This window comes from Procambarus clarkii, chromosome 73, assembly GCF_040958095.1.
Source record: "Procambarus clarkii isolate CNS0578487 chromosome 73, FALCON_Pclarkii_2.0, whole genome shotgun sequence".
Taxonomy (NCBI): domain Eukaryota; kingdom Metazoa; phylum Arthropoda; class Malacostraca; order Decapoda; family Cambaridae; genus Procambarus; species Procambarus clarkii.
The window spans coordinates 29,879,993-29,902,042 of record NC_091222.1 but is presented as its reverse complement, the minus strand read 5'-3'; positions in this window follow the sequence as shown (position 1 = coordinate 29,902,042).

Below are 22,050 nucleotides of genomic sequence, written 5' to 3'. Positions count from 1 at the left end.
AGATGTACACGTAAAACCGCTCTAATCCGGCTGAAACGTCGATATATGCAATAAAAACCGAACTTCTCCCCTTTTCATTATCTTACTCAGTATTTTAACGAGAAACAAATAGATGATTGAAAATGAAGTATTTAAGGTTATTATCTAATCAATTATGTGTTTGCATCATTTTTATCGTATATATATGAATTAATACCCATAGACTGAAAATTCACAAAAAAGTGGAAAACGGCAAAATATTGCCTACATATTACTACATGAAATAGAATCGAAATATTGGTAAAAATGAATATATTTACGTAGTATCAAACTACACGAAAAACGTGAAAAAAGTCACTATTTAACCATATTTGAGGATTTTAACTTCAAATCATAGAGCGAAGTTTCGTATTATTTAGATCCAAGAAAAGACATATGACAGTGTTGTTACCAATACAAATGATAAAAATTCATGTATTTTCAGTAGTATTAACTAAAATGTTCCTGATTTTCCGTTTATATTACCGATGGAAGATGTACACGAAAATCGCTCTATTCCGGCTGAAACGTCGATATATGCAATAAAAACAGAACTTCTCCCTCTTTTCAATATCTTACTCAGTATTTTAACGAGAAACAAATAGTTGATTGAAAATGAAGAATTTAAGGTTATTATCTAATCAATTATGTGTTTGCATCATTTTTATCGTATATATATGAATTAATACCCATAGACTGTATATTCACAAAAACGTAGAAAACGGCAAAATATTGCCTAATTCGATGATATTTTGTTTAAGTCACATAAAGGAAAAGGGGATGATAAACGTCAAAATATTGCTAAATTCGAAGATTTTTCGTACGAAACAAAATGCAATTAAACTTTCTGAAAATGCAATATTATGCGAAATTCTGAGATTTGAAGGCCAAATCACATATCGTGATACTACATGAAATAGAATCGAAATATTGGTAAAAATGAATATATTTACGTAGTAACAAACTACATGAAAAACGTGAAAAAAGTCACTATATAACCATATTTGAGGATTTTAACTTCAAATCATAGAGCGAGGTTTCGTATTATTTAGATCCAAGAAAAGATATATGACAATGTTGTTTCCAATACAAATTATAAAAATCAATGTGTTTTTATTAGAATTAACTAAAATGTTCCTGATTTTCCGTTTATATTACCGAGGGAAGATATACACGTAAAACCGCTCTAATCCGGCTGAAACGTCGATATATGCAATAAAAACCGAACTTCTCCCCTTTTCAATATCTTACTCAGTATTTTACGAGAAACAAATAGATGATTGAAAATGAAGTATTTAAGGTTATTATCTAATCAATTATGTGTTTGCATAAATTTTATCGTATATATATGAATTATTACCATAGACTGAAAATTCACAAAAACGTGGAAAAACGGCAAAATATTGCCTGATTCGATGTTATTTTGTTTAAATCAAATAAAGGAAAAGGGGATGATAAACGTCAAAATATTGCTAAATTCGATGATTTTTCGTACGAAACAAAAGGCAAGAAAACTTGCTTAAAATGCAATATTATGCGAAATTCTGAGATTTGAAGGCCAAATCACATATCGTGATACTACATGAAATGGAATCGAAATATTGGTAAAAATGAATATATTTACGTAGTATCAAACTACACGAAAAACGTGAAAAAAGTCACAATTTAACCATATTTGAGGATTTTAACTTCAAATCATAGAGCGAAGTTTCGTATTATTTAGATCCAAGAAAAGACATATGACAATGTTGTTTCCAATACAAATTATAAAAATCAATGTGTTTTCATTAGAATTAACTAAAATGTTCCTGATTTTCCGTTTATATTACCGAGGGAAGATGTACACGTAAAACCGCTCTAATCCGGCTGAAACGTCGATATATGCAATAAAAACCGAACTTCTCCCCTTTTCATTATCTTACTCAGTATTTTAACGAGAAACAAATAGATGATTGAAAATGAAGTATTTAAGGTTATTATCTAATCAATTATGTGTTTGCATCATTTTTATCGTATATATATGAATTAATACCCATTGACTGAAAATTCACAAAAACGTGGAAAACGGCAAAATATTGCCTAATTCGATGATATTTTGTTTAAGTCACATAAAGGAAAAGGGGATGATAAACGTCTAAATATTGCTAAATTCGATGATTTTTCGTACGAAACAAAAGGCAAGAAAACTTGCTTAAAATGCAATATTATGTGAAATTCTGAGATTTGAAGGCCAAATCACATATCGTGATACTACATGAAATAGTATCGAAATATTGGTAAAAATGAATATATTTACGTTATATCAAACTACATGAAACACGTGAAAAAAGTCAATATTTAACCATATATGAGGATTTTAACTTCAAATTTTTCGAGCGAGGTTTCGTATTATTTAGATCCAAGAAGACATATGACAGTGTTGTTACCAATACAAATGATAAAAATACATGTGTTTTCAGTAGTATTACCTAAAATGTTCCTGATTTTCCGTTTATATTACCGATGGAAGATGTACACGAAAATCGCTCTATTCCGGCTGAAACGTCGATATATGCAATAAAAACAGAACTTCTCCCTCTTTTCAATATCTTACTCAGTATTTTAACGAGAAACAAATAGTTGATTGAAAATGAAGTATTTAAGGTTATTTTCTAATCAATTATGTGTTTGCATCATTTTTATCGTATATATATGAATTAATACCCATAGACTGTATATTCACAAAAACGTAGAAAACGGCAAAACATTGCCTAATTCGATGATATTTTGTTTAAGTCACATAAAGGAAAAGGGGATGATAAACGTCAAAATATTGCTAAATTCGATGATTTTTCGTACGAAACAAAATGCAAGTAAACTTGCTGAAAATGCAATATTATGCGAAATTCTGAGATTTGAAGGCCAAATCACATATCGTGATACTACATGAAATAGAATCGAAATATTGGAAAAAATGAATATATTTACGTAGTAACAAACTACATGAAAAACGTGAAAAAAGTCACTATATAACCATATTTGAGGATTTTAACTTCAAATCATAGAGCGAGGTTTCGTATTATTTAGATCCAAGAAAAGATATATGACAATGTTGTTTCCAATACAAATTATAAAAATCAATGTGTTTTTATTAGAATTAACTAAAATGTTCCTGATTTTCCGTTTATATTACCGAGGGAAGATGTACACGTAAAACCGCTCTAATCCGGCGGAAACGTCGATATATGCAATAAAAACCGAACTTCTCCCCTTTTCAATATATTACTCAGTATTTTAACGAGAAACAAATAGATGATTGAAAATGAAGTATTTAAGGTTATTATCTAATCATTTATGGGTTTGCAACATTTTTATCGTATATATATGAATTAATACCCATAGACTGAAAATTCACAAAAACGTGGAAAACGGCAAAATATTGCCTAATTCGATGATATTTTGTTTAAGTCACATAAAGGAAAAGGGGATGATAAACGTCAAAATATTGCTAAATTCGATGATTTTTCGTACGAAACAAAAGGCAAGAAAACTTGCTTAAAATGCAATATTATGCGAAATTCTGAGATTTGAAGGCCAAATCACATATCGTGATACTACATGAAATAGAATCGAAATATTGGTAAAAATAAATATATTTACGTAGTATCAAACTACACGAAAAACGTGAAAAAAGTCACTATTTAACCATATTTGAGGATTTTAACTTCAAATCATAGAGCGAAGTTTCGTATTATTTAGATCCAAGAAAAGACATATGACAGTGTTGTTACCAATACAAATGATAAAAATTCATGTATTTTCAGTAGTATTAACTAAAATGTTCCTGATTTTCCGTTTATATTACCGATGGAAGATGTACACGAAAATCGCTCTATTCCGGCTGAAACGTCGATATATGCAATAAAAACAGAACTTCTCCCTCTTTTCAATATCTTACTCAGTATTTTAACGAGAAACAAATAGTTGATTGAAAATGAAGTATTTAAGGTTATTATCTAATCAATTATGTGTTTGCATCATTTTTATCGTATATATATGAATTAATACCCATAGACTGTATATTCACAAAAACGTAGAAAACGGCAAAATATTGCCTAATTCGATGATATTTTGTTTAAGTCACATAAAGGAAAAGGGGATGATAAACGTCAAAATATTGCTAAATTCGATGATTTTTCGTACGAAACAAAATGCAAGTAAACTTTCTGAAAATGCAATATTATGCGAAATTCTGAGATTTGAAGGCCAAATCACATATCGTGATACTACATCACGAATCGAAGATATTAAATCGAAATATTGGTAAAAATGAATATATTTACGTAGTAACAAACTACATGAAAAACGTGAAAAAAGTCACTATATAACCATATTTGAGGATTTTAACTTCAAATCATAGAGCGAGGTTTCGTATTATTTAGATCCAAGAAAAGATATATGACAATGTTGTTTCCAATACAAATTATAAAAATCAATGTGTTTTTATTAGAATTAACTAAAATGTTCCTGATTTTCCGTTTATATTACCGAGGGAAGATATACACGTAAAACCGCTTTAATCCGGCTGAAACGTCGATATATGCAATAAAAACCGAACTTCTCCCCTTTTCAATATCTTACTCAGTATTTTACGAGAAACAAATAGATGATTGAAAATGAAGTATTTAAGGTTATTATCTAATCAATTATGTGTTTGCATAATTTTTATCGTATATATATGAATTATTACCATAGACTGAAAATTCACAAAAACGTGGAAAAACGGCAAAATATTGCCTGATTCGATGTTATTTTGTTTAAATCAAATAAAGGAAAAGGGGATGATAAACGTCAAAATATTGCTAAATTCGATGATTTTTCGTACGAAACAAAAGGCAAGAAAACTTGCTTAAAATGCAATATTATGCGAAATTCTGAGATTTGAAGGCCAAATCACATATCGTGATACTACATGAAATGGAATCGAAATATTGGTAAAAATGAATATATTTACGTAGTATCAAACTACACGAAAAACGTGAAAAAAGTCACAATTTAACCATATTTGAGGATTTTAACTTCAAATTATAGAGCGAAGTTTCGTATTATTTAGATCCAAGAAAAGACATATGACAATGTTGTTTCCAATACAAATTATAAAAATCAATGTGTTTTCATTAGAATTAACTAAAATGTTCCTGATTTTCCGTTTATATTACCGAGGGAAGATGTACACGTAAAACCGCTCTAATCCGGCTGAAACGTCGATATATGCAATAAAAACCGAACTTCTCCCCTTTTCATTATCTTACTCAGTATTTTAACGAGAAACAAATAGATGATTGAAAATGAAGTATTTAAGGTTATTATCTAATCAATTATGTGTTTGCATCATTTTTATCGTATATATATGAATTAATACCCATAGACTGAAAATTCACAAAAACGTGGAAAACGGCAAAATATTGCCTAATTCGATGATATTTTGTTTAAGTCACATAAAGGAAAAGGGGATGATAAACGTCAAAATATTGCTAAATTCGATGATTTTTCGTACGAAACAAAATGCAAGAAAACTTGCTTAAAATGCAATATTATGTGAAATTCTGAGATTTGAAGGCCAAATCACATATCGTGATACTACATGAAATAGTATCGAAATATTGGTAAAAATGAATATATTTACGTTATATCAAACTACATGAAACACGTGAAAAAAGTCAATATTTAACCATATATGAGGATTTTAACTTCAAATTTTTCGAGCGAGGTTTCGTATTATTTAGATCCAAGAAAAGACATATGACAGTGTTGTTACCAATACAAATGATAAAAATACATGTGTTTTCAGTAGTATTACCTAAAATGTTCCTGATTTTCCGTTTATATTACCGATGGAAGATGTACACGAAAATCGCTCTATTCCGGCTGAAACGTCGATATATGCAATAAAAACAGAACTTCTCCCTCTTTTCAATATCTTACTCAGTATTTTAACGAGAAACAAATAGTTGATTGAAAATGAAGTATTTAAGGTTATTTTCTAATCAATTATGTGTTTGCATCATTTTTATCGTATATATATGAATTAATACCCATAGACTGTACATTCACAAAAACGTAGAAAACGGCAAAACATTGCCTAATTCGATGATATTTTGTTTAAGTCACATAAAGGAAAAGGGGATGATAAACGTCAAAATATTGCTAAATTCGATGATTTTTCGTACGAAACAAAATGCAAGTAAACTTGCTGAAAATGCAATATTATGCGAAATTCTGAGATTTGAAGGCCAAATCACATATCGTGATACTACATGAAATAGAATCGAAATATTGGAAAAAATGAATATATTTACGTAGTAACAAACTACATGAAAAACGTGAAAATTCACTATATAACCATATTTGAGGATTTTAACTTCAAATCATAGAGCGAGGTTTCGTATTATTTAGATCCAAGAAAAGATATATGACAATGTTGTTTCCAATACAAATTATAAAAATCAATGTTTTTTTATTAGAATTAACTAAAATGTTCCTGATATTCCGTTTATATTACCGAGGGAAGATGTACACGTAAAACCGCTCTAATCCGGCTGAAACGTCGATATATGCAATAAAAACCGAACTTCTCCCCTTTTCAATATATTACTCAGTATTTTAACGAGAAACAAATAGATGATTGAAAATGAAGTATTTAAGGTTATTATCTAATCATTTATGGGTTTGCAACATTTTTATCGTATATATATGAATTAATACCCATAGACTGAAAATTCACAAAAACGTGGAAAACGGCAAAATATTGCCTAATTCGATGATATTTTGTTTAAGTCACATAAAGGAAAAGGGGATGGTAAACGTCAAAATATTGCTAAATTCGATGATTTTTCGTACGAAACAAAATGCAAGAAAACTTGCTTAAAATGCAATATTATGCGAAATTCTGAGATTTGAAGGCCAAATCACATATCGTGATACTACATGAAATAGAATCGAAATATTGGTAAAAATAAATATATTTACGTAGTATCAAGCTACATGAAAAACGTGAAAAAAGTCACTATTTAACCATATTTGAGGATTTTAACTTCAAATCATAGAGAGAGGTTTCGTATTATTTAGATCCAAGAAAAGACATATGACAATGTTGTTTCCAATACAAATGATAAAAATGAATGTGTTTTCATTAGAATTAACTAAAATGTTCCTGATTTTCCGTTTATATTACCGAGGGAAGATGTACACGTAAAACCGCTCTAATCCGGGTGAAACGTCGATATATGCAATAAAAACCGAACTTCTCCCCTTTTCAATATCTTACTCAGTATTTTACGAGAAACAAATAGATTATTGAAAATGAAGTATGTAAGGTTATTATCTAATCAATTATGTGTTTGCATAATTTTTATCGTATATATATGAATTAATACCATAGACTGAAAATTCACAAAAACGTGGAAAAACGGCAAAATATTGCCTAATTCGATGTTATTTTGTTTAAATCAAATAAAGGAAAAGGGGATGATAAACGTCAAAATATTGCTAAATTCGATGATTTTTCGTACGAAACAAAAGGCAAGAAAACTTGCTTAAAATGCAATATTATGCGAAATTCTGAGATTTGAAGGCCAAATCACATATCGTGATACTACATGAAATAGAATCGAAATATTGGTAAAAATGAATATATTTACGTAGTATCAAACTACACGAAAAACGTGAAAAAAGTCACTATTTAACCATATTTGAGGATTTAAACTTCAAATCATAGAGCGAAGTTTCGTATTATTTAGATCCAAGAAAAGACATATGACAATGTTGTTTCCAATACAAATGATAAAAATCAATGTGTTTTCATTAGTATTAACTAAAATGTTCCTGATTTTCCGTTTATATTACCGATGGAAGATGTACACGAAAATCGCTCTATTCCGGCTGAAACGTCGATATATGCAATAAAAACAGAACTTCTCCCTCTTTTCAATATCTTACTCAGTATTTTAACGAGAAACAAATAGTTGATTGAAAATGAAGTATTTAAGGTTATTATCTAATCAATTATGTGTTTGCGTCATTTTTATCGTATATATAATGAATTATTACCCATTGACTGAAAATTCACAAAAACGTGGAAAAACGGCAAAATATTGCGTAATTCGATGATATTTTGTTTAAATCAAATAAAGGAAAAGAGGATGATAAACGTCAAAATATTGCTAAATTCGATGATTTTTCGTACGAAACAAAAGGGAAGAAAACTTGCTTAAAACGCAATATTATGCGAAATTCTGAGATTTGAAGGCCAAATCACATATCGTGATACTACATGAAATAGTATCGAAATATTGGTAAAAATGAATATATTTACGTTATATCAAACTACATGAAAAACGTGAAAAAAGTCAATATTTAACCATATATGAGGATTTTAACTTCAAATCATAGAGCGAGGTTTCGTATTATTTAGATCCAAGAAAAGACATATGACAGTGTTGTTACCAATACAAATGATAAAAATACATGTGTTTTCATTAGTATTAACTAAAATGTTCCTGATTTTCCGTTTATATTACCGATGGAAGATGTACACGAAAATCGCTTTATTCCGGCTGAAACGTCGATATATGCAATAAAAAAAGAACTTCTCCCTCTTTTCAATATCTTACTCAGTATTTTAACGAGAAACAAATAGTTGATTGAAAATGAAGTATTTAAGGTTATTATCTAATCAATTATGTGTTTGCATCATTTTTATCGTATATATATGAATTAATACCCATAGACTGTATATTCACAAAAACGTAGAAAACGGCAAAATATTGCCTAATTCGATGATATTTTGTTTAAGACACATAAAGGAAAAGGGGATGATAAACGTCAAAATATTGCTAAATTCGATGATTTTTCGTACGAAACAAAATGCAAGTAAACTTGCTGAAAATGCAATATTATGCGAAATTCTGAGATTTGAAGGCCAAATCACATATCGTGATACTACATGAAATAGGATCGAAATATTGGTATAAATGAATATATTTACGTAATATCAAACTACATGAAAAACGTGAAAAGGCAATATTTAACCATATATGAGGATTTTAACTTCAAATCATAGAGCGAGATTTCGTATTATTAAGATCCAAGAAAAGACATATGACAATGTTGTTCCAATACAAATGATAAAAATCAATGTGTTTTCATTAGTATTAACTAAAATGTTCCTGATTTTCCGTTTATATTACCGATGGAAGATGTACACGAAAATCGCTCTATTCCGGCTGAAACGTCGATATATGCAATAAAAACAGAACTTCTCCCCTGTTCAATATCTTACTCAGTATTTTAACGAGAAACAAATATTTGATTGAAAATGAAGTATTTAAGGTTATTATCTAATCAATTATTTGTTTGCGTCATTTTTATCGTATATATAATGAATTAATACCCATAGACTGAAAATTCACAAAAACGTGGAAAAACGGCAAAATATTGCCTAATTCGATGATATTTTGTTTAAATCAAATAAAGGAAAAGGGGATGATAAACGTCAAAATATTGCTAAATTCGATGATTTTTCGTACGAAAAAAAAAATGCAAGAAAACTTGCTTAAAATGCAATATTAAGCGAAATTCTGAGATTTGAAGGCAAAATTACATATCGTGATACTACATGAAATAGAGTCGAAATATTGGTAAAAATGAATATATATACGTAGTATCAAACTACATGAAAAACGTGAAAAAGTCACTATTTATCCATATTTGAGGATTTTAACTTCAAATCATAAAGCGAGGTTTCATATTATTTAGATCCAAGAATAGACATATGACAATGTTGTTTCCAATACAAATGATAAAAATCAATGTGTTTTCAGTAGAATTAACAAAAATGTTCCTGATTTTCCGTTTATATTACCGAGGGAAGATGTACACGAAAATCGCTCTAATCCGGGTGAAACGTCGATATATGCAATAAATACAGAACTTCTCCCCTTTTCAATATCTTACTCAGTATTTTAACGAGAAACAAATAGATGATAGAAAATGAAGTATTTAAGGTTATTATCTAATCAATTATGTGTTTGCATCATTTTTATCGTATATATATGAATATATATTCATATATATACGATATTCCCATAGACTGTAAATTCACAAAAACGTAGAAAACGGCAAAATATTGCCTAATTCGATGATATTTTGTTTAAGTCACATATAGGAAAAGGGGATGATAAACGTCAAAATATTGCTAAATTCGATGATTTTTCGTACGAAACAAAATGCAAGTAAACTTGCTGAAAATGCAATATTATGCGAAATTCTGAGATTTGAAGGCCAAATCACATATCGTGATACTACATGAAATAGAATCGAAATATTGGAAAAAATGAATATATTTACGTAGTAACAAACTACATGAAAAACGTGAAAAAAGTCACTATATAACCATATTTGAGGATTTTAACTTCAAATCATAGAGCGAGGTTTCGTATTATTTAGATCCAAGAAAAGATATATGACAATGTTGTTTCCAATACAAATTATAAAAATCAATGTGTTTTTATTAGAATTAACTAAAATGTTCCTGATTTTCCGTTTATATTACCGAGGGAAGATGTACACGTAAAACCGCTCTAATCCGGCTGAAACGTCGATATATGCAATAAAAACCGAACTTCTCCCCTTTTCAATATATTACTCAGTATTTTAACGAGAAACAAATAGATGATTGAAAACGAAGTATTTAAGGTTATTATCTAATCATTTATGGGTTTGCAACATTTTTATCGTATATATATGAATTAATACCCATAGACTGAAAATTCACAAAAACGTAGAAAACGGCAAAATATTGCCTAATTCGATGATATTTTATTTAAGTCACATAAAGGAAAAGGGGATGGTAAACGTCAAAATATTGCTAAATTCGATGATTTTTCGTACGAAACAAAATGCAAGAAAACTTGCTTAAAATGCAATATTATGCGAAATTCTGAGATTTGAAGGCCAAATCACATATCGTGATACTACATGAAATAGAATCGAAATATTGGTAAAAATAAATATATTTACGTAGTATCAAGCTACATGAAAAACGTGAAAAAAGTCACTATTTAACCATATTTGAGGATTTTAACTTCAAATCATAGAGAGAGGTTTCGTATTATTTAGATCCAAGAAAAGACATATGACAATGTTGTTTTCAATACAAATGATAAAAATGAATGTGTTTTCATTAGAATTAACTAAAATGTTCCTGATTTTCCGTTTATATTACCGAGGGAAGATGTACACGTAAAACCGCTCTAATCCGGGTGAAACGTCGATATATGCAATAAAAACCGAACTTCTCACCTTTTCATTATCTTACTCAGTATTTTAACGAGAAACAAATAGATGATTGAAAATGAAGTATTTAAGGTTATTATCTAATCAATTATGTGTTTGCATCCTTTTTATCATATATATATGAATTAATACCCATAGACTGAAAATTCACAAAAACGTGGAAAACGGCAAAATATTGCCTAATTCGATGATATTTTATTTAAGTCACATAAAGGAAAAGGGGATGATAAACGTCAAAATATTGCTAAATTCGATGATGTTTCGTACGAAACAAAAGGCAAGAAAACTTGCTTAAAATGCAATATTATGCGAAATTCTGAGATTTGAAAGCCAAATCACATATCGTGATACTACATGAAATAGTATCGAAATATTGGTAAAATGAATATATTTACGTAGTATCAAACTACATGAAAAACGTGAAAAAAGTTACTATTTACCCATATTTGAGGATTTTAACTTCAAATCATAGAGCGAGGTTTCGTATTAATTAGATCGAAGAAAAGACATATGACAATGTTGTTTCCAATACAAATGATAAAAATCATTGTGTTTTCATTAGAATTAACTAAAATGTTCTTGATTTTCCGTTTATATTACCGAGGGAAGATGTACACGTAAAACCGCTCTAATCCGGCGGAAACGTCGATATATGCAATAAAAACCGAACTTCTCCCCTTTTCAATATCTTACTCAGTATTTTAACGAGAAACAAATAGATGATTGAAAATGAAGTATTTAAGGTTATTATCTAATCAATTATGTGTTTGCGTCATTTTTATCGTATATATAATGAATTATTACCCATAGACTGAAAATTCACAAAAACGTGGAAAAACGGCAAAATATTGCTAAATTCGATGATTTTTCGTACAAAACAAAATGCCTGAAAACTTGCTTAAAATGCAATATTATGCGAAATTCTGAGATTTGAAGGCCAAATCACATATCGTGATACTACATGAAATAGTATCGAAATATTGGTAAAAATGAATATATTTACGTAATATCAAACTACATGAAAAACGTGAAAAAAGTCAATATTTAACCATATATGAGGATTTTAACTTCAAATCATAGAGCGAGGTTTCGTATTATTTAGATCCAAGAAAAGACATATGACAATGTTGTTTCCAATACAAATGATAAAAATCAATGTGTTTTGAATAAAAATAATATAAAAATCAAATCAAAATTTTATTTGATAAAAATCAATGTGTATCAGGAACATTTTTGTTAATACTAATGTATTAACTAAAATGTTCCTGATTTTCCGTTTATATTACCGATGGAAGATGTACACGAAAATCGCTCTATTCCGGCTGAAACGTCGATATATGCAATAAAAACAGAACTTCTCCCTCTTTTCAATATCTTACTCAGTAATTTAACGAGAAACAAATAGATGATTGAAAATGAAGTATTTAAGGTTATTATCTAATCAATTATGTGTTTGCGTCATTTTTATCGTATATATAATGAATTATTACCCATAGACTGAAAATTCACAAAAACGTGGAAAACCGCAAAATATTGCGTAATTCGATGATATTTTGTTTAAATCAAATAAAGGAAAAGGGGATGATAAACGTCAAAATATTGCTAAATTCGATGATTTTTCGTACGAAGCAAAATGCAAGAAACCTTGCTTAAAATGCAATATTATGCGAAATTCTGAGATTTGAAGGCCAAATCTCATATCGTGATACTACATGAAATAGTATCGAAATATTGGTAAAAATGAATATATTTACGTAGTATCAAACTACATGAAGAACGTGAAAAAGTCACTATTTACCCATATTTGAGGATTTTAACTTCAAATCATAGAGCGAGGTTTCGTATTATTTAGATCCAAGAAAAGACATATGACAATGTTGTTTCCAATACAAATGATAAAAATCATTGTGTTTTCATTAGAATTAACTAAAATGTTCTTGATTTTCCGTTTATATTACCGAGGGAAGATGTACACGTAAAACCGCTCTAATCCGGCGGAAACGTCGATGTATGCAATAAAAACCGAACTTCTCCCCTTTTCAATATCTTACTCAGTATTTTAACGAGAAACAAATAGATGATTGAAAATGAAGTATTTAAGGTTATTATCTAATCAATTATGTGTTTGTATAATTTTTATCGTATATGTATGAATTAATACCCATAGACTGTAAATTCACAAAAACGTGGAAAACGGAAAAATATTGCCTAATTCGATGATATTTTGTTTAAGTCACATAAAGGAAAATGGGATGATAAACGTCAAAATATTGCTAAATTCGATGATTTTTCGTACGAAACAAAATGCAAGAAAACTTGCTTAAATGCAATATTAAGCGAAATTCTGAGATTTGAAGGCAAAATCACATATCGTGATACTACATGAAATAGAATCGAAATATTGGTAAAAAATGAATATATTTACGTAGTATCAAACTACATGAAAAACGTGAAAAAAGTCACTATTTAACCATATTTGGGGATTTTAACTTCAAATGATAGAGCGAGGTTTCGTATTATTTAGATCCAAGAAAAGACATATGACAATGTTGTTACCAATACAAATGATAAAAATCAATGTGTTTTCATTAGTATTAAGTAAAATGTTCCTGATTTTCCGTTTATATTACCGATGGAAGATGTACACGAAAATCGCTCAATTCCGGCTGAAACGTCGATATATGCAATAAAAACAGAACTTCTCCCCTTTTAAAATATCTTACTCAGTATTTTAACGAGAAACAAATAGTTGATTGAAAATTAAGTATTTAAGGTTATTATCTAATCAATTATGTGTTTGCATAATTGTTATCGTATATATATGAATTAATACCCATAGACTGAAAATTCACAAAACGTGGAAAACGGCAAAATATTGCCTAATTCGATGATATTTTGTTTAAGTCACATAAAGGAAAAGGGGATGATAAACGTCAAAATATTGCTAAATTCGATGATTTTTCGTACGAAAGAAAAGGCAAGAAAACTTGCTTAAAATGCAATATTATGCGGAATTCTGAGATTTGAAGGCCAAATCACATTTCGTGATACAACATGAAATAAAATCGAAATATTGGTAAAAATGAATATATTTACGTTGTATCAAACTACATGAAAAACGTGAAAAAAGTCACTATTTAACCATATTTGAGGATTTTAACTTCAAATCATAGAGCGAGGTTTCGTATTATTTAGATCCAAGATAAGACAAATGACAATGTTGTTTCCAATACAAATGAAAAAAATCAATGTGTTTTCATTTGAATTAACTAAAATGTTCTTGATTTTCCGTTTATATTACCTATGGAAGATGTACACGAAAATCGCTCTATTCCAGCTGAAACGTTGATATATGCAATAAAAACAGAATTTCTCCCCTTTTCAATATCTTACTCAGTATTTTAACGAGAAACAAAGTTGATTGAAAATGAAGCATTTAAGATTATTATCTAATCAATTATGTGTTTGCATCATTTTTATCGTATATATAATGAATTAATACCAATAAACTGAAAATTCACATAAACGTGGAAAAACGGCAAAATATTGCCTAATTCGATGATATTTTATTTAAATCACATAAAGGAAAAGGGGATGATAAATGTCAAAATATTGCTAAATTCGATGATTTTTCGTACGAAACAAAATGCAATAAAACTTGCATTTTGTACGTAAATATATTCATTTTTACCAATATTTCAATACTATTTCATGTAGTATCACGATATGAGATTTGGCCTTCAAATATCAGAATTTCGCATAATATTGCATTTTAAGCAAGTTTTCTTGCATTTTGTTTCGTTCGAAAAATCATCGAATTTAGCAATATTTTGACGTTTATCATCCCATTTTCCTTTATGTGACTTAAACAAAATATCATCGAATTAGGCAATATTTTCTCGTTTTCCACGTTTTTGTGAATTTACAGTCTATGGGTAATAATTCATACATATACGATAAAAATGATACAAACACATAATTGATTAGATAATAACCTTAAATACTTCATTTTCAATCATCTATTTGTTTCTCGTTAAAATACTGAGTAAGATATTGAAAAGGGGAGAAGTTCGGTTTTTATTGCATATATCGACGTTTCAGCCGGATTGGAGCGGTTTTACGTGTACATCTTCCCTCGGTAATATAAACGGAAAATCAAGAACATTTTAGTTAATTCTAATGAAAACACATTGATTTTTATCATTTGTATTGGAAACAACATTGTCATATGTCTTTTCTTGGATCTAAATAATACGAAACCTCGCTCTATGATTTGAAGTTAAAATCCTCAAATATGGTTAAATAGTGACTTTTTTCACGTTTTACATGTAGTTTGAATCTACGTAAATATATTCCTTTTTACCAATATTTCGATTCTATTTCATGTAGTATCACGATATGTGATTTGGCCTTCAAATCTCAGAATTTCGCATAATATTGCATTTTAAGCAAGTTTTCTTGCATTTTGTTTAGTACGAAAAATCATCGAATTTAGCAATATTTTGACGTTTATCATCCCCTTTTCCTTTATTTGATTTAAACAAAATATCATCGAATTACGCAATATTTTGCCGTTTTTCCACGTTTATGTGAATTTTCAGTCTATAGGTATTAATTCATTATATATACGATAAAAATGATGCACACACACAATTGATTAGATAATAACCTTAAATACTTCATTTCAATCAACTATTTGTTTCTCGTTAAAATACTGAGTAAGATATGGAAAAGGGGAGAAGTTCTGTTTTTATTGCATATATCGACGTTTCAGCCGGAATAGAGCGATTTTCGTGTACATCTTCCATCGGTAATATAAACGAAAAATCAGGAACATTTTAGTTAATTCTAATGAAAACATATTGATTTTTATCATTTGAATTGGAAACAACATTGTCATTTGTCCTTTCTTGGATCTAAATAATACGAAACCTCTCTCTATGATTTAAAGTTAAAATCCTCAAATATGGTTAAATAGTGACTTTTTTCACGTTTTTCTGTAGTTTGATACTACGTAAATATATTCATTTTTACCAATATTTCGATTCTATTTCATGTAGTATCACGATATGTGATTTGGCCTTCAAATCTCAGAATTTCGCATAATATTGCATTTTAAGCAAGTTTTCTTGCATTTTGTTTCGTACGAAAAATCATCGAATTTAGCAATATTTTGACGTTTATCATCCCCTTTTCCTTAATGTGACTAAAACAAAATATCATCGAATTAGGCAATATTTTGCCGTTTTCTACGTTTTTGTGAATTTACAGTCTATGGATATTAATTCATACATATTCGATAAAAATGATGCAAACACATAATTGATTAGACAATAACCTTAAATACTTCATTTTCAATCATCTATTTGTTTCTCGTTAAAATACTGAGTAAGATATTGAAACGGGGAGAAGTTCGGGTTTGATTGCATATATCGACGTTTCAGCCGGATTAGAGCGGTTTTACGTGTACATCTTCCCTCGGTAATATAAACATAAAATCAGGAACATTTTAGTTAATTCTAATGAAAACACATTGATTTTTATAATTTGTATTGGAAAAAACATTGTCATATGTTTTTTCTTGGATCTAAATAATACGAAACCTCTCTCTATGATTTAAAGTTAAAATCCTCAAATATGGTTAAATAGTGACTTTTTTCACGTTTTTCTGTAGTTTGATACTACGTAAATATATTCATTTTTACCAATATTTCGATTCTATTTTATGTAGTATCACGATATGTGATTTGGCCTTCAAATCTCAGAATTTCGCATAATATTGCATTTTAAGCAAGTTTTCTTGCATTTTGTTTCGTACGAAAAATCATCGAATTTAGCAATATTTTGACGTTTATCATCCCCTTTTCCTTTATGTGACTTAAACAAAATATCATCGAATTAGGCAATATTTTGCCGTTTTCTACATTTTTTTCGAATTTACAATCTATGGGTATTAATTCATATATATACGATAAAAATGATGCAAACACTTAATTGATTAGATAATAACCTTAAATACTTCATTTTCAATCATCTATATGTTTCTCGTTAAAATACTGAGTAAGATATTGAAAAGGGGAGAAGTTCGGTTTCAATTGCATATATGGACGTTTCAGCCGGATTAGAGCGGTTTTACGTGTACATCTTCCCTCGGTAATATAAACGGAAAATCAAGAACATTTTAGTTAATTCTAATGAAAACACATTGATTTTTATCATTTGTATTGGAAACAACATTGTCATATGTCTTTTCTTTGATCTAAATAATACGAAACCTCGCTCTATGATTTGAAGTTAGAATCCTCAAATATTGTTAAATAGTGACTTTTTTCACGTTTTTCATGTAGTTTGATTCTACGTAAATATATTCATTTTTACCAATATTTCGATTCTATTTCATGTAGTATCACGATATGTGATTTAGCCTTCAAATCTCAGAATTTCGCATAATATTGGATTTTAAGCAAGTTTTCTTGCATTTTGTTAATACGAAAAATCATCGAATTTAGCAATATTTTGACGTTTATCATCCACTTTTCCTTTATTTGATGTAAACAAAATATCATCGAATTACGCAATATTTTGCCGTTTTTCCACGTTTTTGTGAATTTTCAGTCTATGGGTATTAATTCATATATATACGATAAAAATTATGCAAACACATAATTGATTAGATAATAACCTTAAATACTTAATTTTCAATCATCTATTTGTTTCTCGTTAAAATACTGAGTAAGATATTGAAAAGGGGAGAAGTTCGGTTTTTATTGCATATATCGACGTTTCAGCCGGATTAGAGCGGTTTTTCGTGTACATCTTCCCTCGGTAATATAAACGGAAAATCACGAACATTTTAGTTAATTCTAATGAAAACACATTTATTTTTATCATTTGTATTGGAAACAACATTGTCATATGTCTAGGATCTAAATAATACGAAACCTCGCTCTATGATTTGAAGTTAAAATCCTCATATATGGTTAAATAGTGACTTTTTTCACGTTTTTCATGTAGTTTGATACTACGTAAATATATTCATTTTTACCAATATTTCGATTCTATTTCATGTAGTATCACGATATGTGATTTGGCCTTCAAATCTCAGAATTTCGCATAATATTGCATTTTAAGCAAGTTTTCTTGCATTTTGTTTCGTACGAAAAATCATCGAATTTAGCAATATTTTGACGTTTATCATCCACTTTTCCTTTATGTGACTAAAACAAAATATCATCGAATTAGGCAATATTTGGCCGTTTTCTACGTTTTTGTGAATTTACAGTCTATGGATATTAATTCATATATATTCGATAAAAATGATGCAAACACATAATTGATTAGACAATAACCTTAAATACTTCATTTTCAATCATCTATTTGTTTCTCGTTAAAATACTGAGTAAGATATTGAAAAGGGGAGAAGTTCGGGTTTTATTGCATATATCGATGTTTCAGCCGGATTAGAGCGGTTTTACGTGTACATCTTCCCTCGGTAATATAAACGGAAAATCAGGAACATTTTAGTTAATTCTAATGAAAACACATTGATTTTTATCATTTGTATTGGAAGCAACATTGTCATATGTCTTTTCTTTGATCTAAATAATACGAAACCTCGCTCTATGATTTGAAGTTAGAATCCTTAAGTATTGTTAAATAGTGACTTTTTTCACGTTTTTCATGTAGTTTGATTCTACGTAAATATATTCATTTTTACCAATATTTCGATTTTATTTCATATAGTATCACGATATGTGATTTGGCCTTCAAATCTCAGAATTTCGCATAATATTGCATTTTAAGCAAGTTTTCTTGCATTTTGTTAATACGAAAAATCATCGAATTTAGCAATATTTTGACGTTTATCATCCACTTTTCGTTTATTTGATTTAAACAAAATATCATCGAATTGCGCAATATTTTGCCGTTTTTCCACGTTTTTGTGAATTTTCAGTCTATAGGTATTAATTCATTATATATACGATAAAAATGATGCACACACATAATTGATTAGATAATAACCTTAAATACTTCATTTCAATCAACTATTTGTTTCTCGTTAAAATACTGAGTAAGATATTTAAAAGGGGAGTAGTTCTGTTTTTATTGCATATATCGACGTTTCAGCCGGAATAGAGCGATTTTCGTGTACATCTTCCATCGGTAATATAAACGAAAAATCAGGAACATTTTAGTTAATTCTAATGAAAACATATTGATTTTTATCATTTGAATTGGAAACAACATTGTCATTTGTCTTTTCTTGGATCTAAATAATACGAAACCTCGCTCTATGATTTGAAGTTAAAATCCTCAAATATGGTTAAATAGTGACTTTTTTCACGTTTTTCATGTAGTTTGATACTACGTAAATATATTCATTTTTACCAATATTTCGATTCTATTTCATGTAGTATCACGATATGTGATTTGGCCTTCAAATCTCAGAATTTCGCATAATATTGCATTTTAAGCAAGTTTTCTTGCCTTTTGTTTCGTACGAAAAATCATCGAATTTAGCAATATTTTGACGTTTATCATCCCCTTTTCCTTTATGTGATTTAAACAAAATATCATCGAATTAGGCAATATTTTGCCGTTTTTCCACGTTTTTGTGAATTTTCAGTGTATGGGTATTAATTCATATATATACGATAAAAATTATGCAAACACATAATTGATTAGATAATAACCTTAAATACTTAATTTTCAATCATCTATTTGTTTCTCGTTAAAATACTGAGTAAGATATTGCAAAGGGGAGAAGTTCGATTTTTATTGCATATATCGACGTTTCAGCCGGATTAGAGCGGTTTTACGTGTACATCTTCCCTCGGTAATATAAACGGAAAATCAGGAACATTTTAGTTAATTCTAATGAAAACACATTGATTTTTATCATTTGTATTGGAAACAACATTGTCATATGTCTTTTCTTGGATCTAAATAATACGATACCTCTCTCCATGATTTGAAGTTAAAATCCTCAAATATGGTTAAATAGTGACTTTTTTCACGTTTTTCTGTAGTTTGATACTACGTAAATTTATTCATTTTTACCAATATTTCGATTCTATTTCATGTAGTATCACGATATGTGATTTGGCCATCAAATCTCAGAATTTCGCATAATATTGCATTTTAAGCAAGTTTTCTTGCATTTTGTTTCGTACGAAAAATCATCGAATTTAGCAATATTTTGACGTTTATCATTCCCTTTTCCTTAATGTGACTAAAACCAAATATCATCGAATTAGGCAATATTTTGCCGTTTTCTACTTTTTTGTGAATTTACAGTCTATGGGTATTAATTCATATATATTCGATAAAAATGATGCAAACACATAATTGATTAGACAATAACCTTAAATACTTCATTTTCAATCAACTATTTGTTTCTCGTTAAAATACTGAGTAAGATATTGAAAAGGGGAGAAGTTCTGTTTTTATTGCATATATCGACGTTTCAGCCGGATTAGAGCGGTTTTACGTGTACATCTTCCCTCGGTAATATAACAGGAAAATCAAGAACATTTTAGTTAATTCTAATGAAAACACATTGATTTGTATCATTTGTATTGGAAACAACATTGTCATATGTCTTTTCTTCGATCTAAATAATACGAAACCTCTCTCTATGATTTGAAGTTAAAATCCTCAAATGTGGTTAAATAGGGACTTTTTTCACGTTTTTCATGTAGTTTGATACTACGTAAATATATTCATTTTTACCAATATTTCGATTCTATTTAATGTAGTATCACGATATGTGATTTAGCCTTCAAATCTCAGAATTTCGCATAATATTGCATTTTAAGCAAGTTTTCTTGCCTTTTGTTTCGTACGAAAAATCATCGAATTTAGCAATACTTTGACGTTTATCATCCCCTTTTCCTTTATGTGATTTAAACAAAGTATCATCGAATTAGGCAATATTTTGCCGTTTTTCCACGTTTTTGTGAATTTTCAGTCTATAGGTATTAATTCATATATATACGATAAAAATTATGCAAACACATAATTGATTAGATAATAACCTTAAATACTTAATTTTCAATCATCTATTTGTTTCTCGTTAAAATACTGAGTAAGATATTGAAAAGGGGAGAAGTTCGGTTTTTATTGCATATATCGACGTTTCAGCCGGATTAGAGCGGTTTTACGGGTACATCTTCCCTCGGTAATATAAACAGAAAATCAGGAACATTTTAGTTAATTCTAATGAAAACACATTGATTTTTATCATTTGTATTGGAAACAACATTGTCATATGTCTTTTCTTGGATCTAAATAATACGAAACCTCTCTCTATGATTTGAAGTTAAAATCCTCAAGTATGGTTGAATAGTGACTTTTTTCACGTTTTTCATGTAGTTTGATACTACGTAAATATATTCATTTTTACCAATATTTCGATTCTATATCATGTAGTATCACGATATGTGATATGGCCTTCAAATCTCAGAATTTCACATAATATTGCATTTTAAGCAAGTTTACTTGCATTTTGTTTAGTACGAAAAAACATCGAATTTAGCAATATGTTGACGTTTATCATCCCCTTTTCCTTTATTTGATTTAAACAAAATATCATCGAATTACGCAATATTTTGCCGTTTTTACACGTTTTTGTGAATTTTCAGTCTATAGGTATTAATTCATTATATATACGATAAAAATGATGCACACACATAATTG